The 4,950-nt window shown below is 38.4% G+C and overlaps 1 pseudogene across 1 annotated transcript; it reads left to right on the plus strand.

Moving 5' to 3' along the window:
- The first annotated feature begins 2,684 nt into the window (after nucleotides 1-2,684).
- On the plus strand, nucleotides 2,685-3,332 carry LOC309550133 (LRP chaperone MESD-like; annotated as a pseudogene). Its single transcript has one exon. The product of its transcript is annotated as an LRP chaperone MESD-like (transcript).
- Nucleotides 3,333-4,950: the final 1,618 nt, after the last annotated feature.

A 4,950-nucleotide genomic window follows, 5' to 3' on the forward strand; every position in this document is an offset into this window, starting at 1 on the left:
CAGCATCAACTATTGGAGTTGTGTTCACCTGTGGGGATTTTTCTTTGTAGCGTGAATTGTCCATTTCAAGACCTTACTCAATATCTATTAAAAAGCTTTTTCCATTAGTCAAGTGAAAGATTTTTTTTTTTTTTCCAAAAAACATTGTGCTGCACATACAAATAGCTCCCAGTTTATTGTTGAAGTTCTACTTGTCATAGCTGTACATTGCCCGCCAAATGTGTTTTACCAAAGATGACTGAAATGCTGTGTCATAAAATACCCTTTTGACATCTGTCGATGTTAAGAGCTGAAACAGACTGTGCTGAGCAGTAATAGGATTGAATCATGCTATAATGCTCAGCTATCTTGGCAAGAACAGAAAGTATGGAAGCCGTGAGAAGCAGTTTTTTGAAAGCCAGCCAATTTTTTTCCTCTGCCATGCAAATGGAGACAACTGTACTACAGCATTACAGAGCTAAAACAATAGAACAGATTTATGCCTTACTGCCTGAAAGTTAGTTAAGCCAGAATAAGCCATGTCTATCATTTGAGAAAAGACCGATATCATAATAAAATATTTAATACCCTAGGAATGGCCTAGAATTGTACGCCTTCAAAGACTAGCAACTAAATTCAAAGAAGCTTTTATTAGTGCCAAATTTGGCACTGGATCTACAGTATGTACATGGGAAGTAGAAGAAAAGAGTCAGCTTTTACTGTGTACAGATTACATAGTAATTGCTTGTCTAAACAAAAGCATAGAAAGGTGAGCAGTCTTTGAAAGTGCTGAGCCTAATGGTTGCTAATGCACTGCAAAGGGTCTCCTCCAGCCTACAAACATGTAGGGTGTTTTGTACAACAAACCACAAACATTTTACCATAGTGGATTAGTAAGTGAAAAACTTTGCCTAGGCATGGCACACATTTAGGATTGGGGTGGAAACAGTCATTTTTTTTATCTCCTGATGTTAGTTGAGTTCCAATATGAGGCACCAGTATAAATTGTTATGCTACAGTACTACGATTATTAGAAAATATTCTATATAAGGGAAGAGTGCCTAGACATTAGAAACCTGTAGTGGAAAATATGTAGGCTACATATTTATTGAATTGCACCTTGGCATTATTTAGGATCAAATCTTTAGAAAGCATGTACGGTGTTTGAATCGGTATAACCACGCAGATCAGAGAAACATGGAATGCTGACTTCTTATTCTGAAAATGCTAGATGCCTGGCTTTTATGTTGACCCTCTGGGTTCAATACCTTGAGTCACAATTAAACTTGTGAAAAAGAATACAAATTAGAAAGTTCTAACATAAGGAGTCAATTCACCTACAAACTGTGCAGCTTTGCATAAAGTTGAATAGTTTCCTTGCCATAGATGTAGCCCATTTACATACCTCTTAAAGCCTGGTCAAAAACTCCCAGAGATGGCATCTGCCTGTCTTGAATTGTTACTGGTATATTACTATGGCACCCCAACCATAGGATATTGCTATGGCACTTCCAACCATTACTACTACCCATACCATCACAGAAATAAGAACTTTCTCTGATTCAGATCCTGTTGCATGCACTCTTTCTCCTTGTCACAGTAGCTTTGAGCAAGCCCATAGATCATTTTCTTTCAGGGGAGGTTTTTTTTTTCTAATGCCCCCCCCCCAACTACTAAGCTGCAAAGGCAGCAGAAGGGGGTATCCTATTGTCGCACTTATGGGATCTATTCACCACACAGTTAAACTATAGATTTTAAAACAGGCAGTGAAGAGCACATTAATGCCTCCCCATTGCCTGTCAAATGTCCCCTGAAGAATGATCCACCACGGACCACTCTTCAAGTGAGTCCTTACTGTGCAACCTGAGCAGGTTCAAAGGGCATCATTGAGTGGCAGACAATACACACCTGTGTCCACGTACATCAGGTTTCTTTTGATCTGTCACATTTAGGTCCAGAAAAACAGAAAACTATGCTTTCAATTTTTTTCTGGACCTATGCAGACCCAAACATAGGCAGATGTAAACAAAACAGAAGTCCATTTACATCCTCCTTCCTATAGCCCTACATGTATGTTTTGATCAGGTCCACCTGAACGGCAGACCTCATCAGACAGCCTGTGTGAAAGGGGCAATGGCTGCATTTACGTAGGCATTTAACTAGGCAGGAAATCACAGTGGCAAGAATATACTAGATCCTTTGGCTAGCAAATGAAATGTTTCCATTACATTTGCTCTTCTGCACATAGAAAAATATCACAATGTATGTCTGAGCCTACCCTAAAGAAGAACCTTGACAATCAACACCTTGGCCAGGTTTATGTCATGTACTGTACAACATAGTGTGTAAAATTGCAGGGTTCAGGAGTAAGTAACATCCAAAACCACTATAGAGTGCAACACTTAGAATGACCCCCTCCATCATTCACATTAGTTTCCCACCTTACATCATGAGTCCCTGTGATGGATGTGGTGTCAAACCCTGGCCACCTTCACCAACTTGTGACAAGTGACTGGTCAAACTCCCACTAAGCTGTTACTGATATGCAACAATAACATTCTCAGCCTCCCCAAGAAAGGCAAAAACAGAAAAGGACCACGATCTAAGTACCAGCAGACTGAGAGCAATAGTCACTGTGTTTCTTTAACTATGCAGTTAAATTAGAGACAATATGGTGTGTCTGTGTGCTTCTGGTTATCAGTGTAATGGCGGCCGCCGCCGAGGAGAAGAGGAAGAAGAAGGACATTCGGGAATACAATGATGCAGACATGGCCTGGCTACTGGAGCAATGGGAAAGGATGATGATATAGAACAAGGTTATCAGCCAGAGCACAAAAGAAAGCCAGATCCAGTAGACTTAACAAAACCTGATCCTGCAGAAGACCAAGAAGGGAAAGACAATAATGATCTTTGCCACTGTGTCTGGAAACCCAACAGAGAAGGAAACTGAAGAAATCACAAGCCTGTAGCAGGGCAGCCTTTTCAATTCTAATTATGACATTCAGAGATTTCTTGTGGAGCCAAACTGTGTAATCTTCATGCCTGCAGGATGGCGGATTTGCATGCGAGGTGAAGGACTTTCTGGTTGGCCAAGACCGGTGTGCAGATGTAACACTAGAGGGACAGGTGTAGCCTTGCAAAGGAGGAGATGGTAATGCAAACATCAGGAACCTTAATAAACCAGAGAAGGAGAAGAAAAAGAGTGACACCAAGAAATCAAAGTCTTCCATTGAGACTAACCAAGCATTGCCCTCAAAGGAAGATTTCTGATATTATGCTGATCTCTAAAATCCAGGGACACTTTAATGCCTACCCTGTACATGGATTCTCAAAGTGCATCCCAGGTCTTACATATTATTCTATTTTTGACTCATTCATTTGGTTTTCTATGTTGATGAAGATTTTGGTAAAAAAAAAAAAAAAAATAGAGACAATATTAACACTTTTCAAAATATTATTTATAATAGAAAAGTTAAAACAATGTACATAAAATATTTTACAGAAAAGGGGTATTACAAAGGAAAAAAAAATTCAAAAGAAAAAACAAAAAGGTTTTAAGAATTAACCACTTACCCACTGGGCACTTAAACCCCCTTCCTAACCAGGCCAATTTGTAGGTTTCAGTGCTCTCACATTTTGAATGACAATTACTTAATCATGCAACACTACATATATGAAATTTGTGTCCTTTTTTCACACAAATAAAGCTTTCTTTTGGTGGTATTTAATCATCACTGGGTTTTTAATTTTTTGTGCTATAAATGAAAAAAATCTGATATTATTGTAAAAAAAATGCATTTTTCTTTGTTTCTGTTATAAAATTTTGCAAATTAGTAATTTTTCTTCATAAATTTTGGCCAAAATTTATATTATATAAATTTTATATTCCATAAATTTTGGCCAAAATGTATACTGCTATATATCGTTGGTTAAAAAAAACACAAATAAGTGTATAGTTTTTGATCTTTATGAAGTTTATAGAGTCTACAAGCTTTGGTGTAAATCAATGAAAATTGATCACACCTAATGACACCGAATGTACTGACGGCCTATCTCATTTCTCGAGACACTAACATGCCAGGAAAGTACAAATACCCCCCAAATTACTCCTTTTTGTAAAGTAGACATTCCATGGTAAGAGGCATAGTGAGTTTTTTGAAGTTGTAATTTTTTCCCATAATTCTTTGCAAAATGAACATTTTTTTTTCTTTTTTTTTCACAAATGTATCATATTAAAGGGTTATTTCTCTCACCTAGCATGTGCATTCCACACATTTCACCCCAAAATACATTCTGCTACTCCTCCTGAGTATGGCGATACCAAATATGTGAGAATTTTACACAGTCTGGCCACATACAGAGGCCCAACATGCAAGGAGCACCTTCAGGCGTTTTAGGAGCATAATTTACACATGGGGGGCCGGATTTAAAGAAACTGCAGCTTCAAACATCTATGACGTGTTTCAGTTTCGCCGCGTTCAAATCAATTAACTGGCGCTGCGGCGAATTGGCGAGTAAAACAGCAATAATGAATTCCGCCGTCAGCGGGATTCACTTACGATCGCGGCTTCGCCAATTCGCAAACTTATGTCTTCCTGCTTATAGCAGTTTCACATAGCGATGTGGGCTAGTGGATTAGTGCACACATCACATGTCTGTAATTCATCTCCCTCTGCTGTAGGTTCGAGGCTTACCATCTCCACCTACTTTTTTTATTTTCTTTTTTTGTTTATATTGCTAAAATGGAACGGATTACATCATATATATTGCTAAATAATGTTACACTCAGAAGCGCTTGCAAGCTTACACCATTTTAAGTGTTTTTTTGATCTTGTCTGTGTGTCGAATCGATCTTATGAAGGAAAGTACCAAAGGCAAGTGACCAAACCCCTACCCTACTTCAGGGCAAGATGAAACCTCACAATTTTACCATGGTCTTCTTCCCACATTCCATACAATGTTTAGTTCTTT

The sequence above is a fragment of the Pelophylax lessonae genome (assembly GCF_965119305.1).
Source record: "Pelophylax lessonae genome assembly, chromosome: 3".
Taxonomy (NCBI): domain Eukaryota; kingdom Metazoa; phylum Chordata; class Amphibia; order Anura; family Ranidae; genus Pelophylax; species Pelophylax lessonae.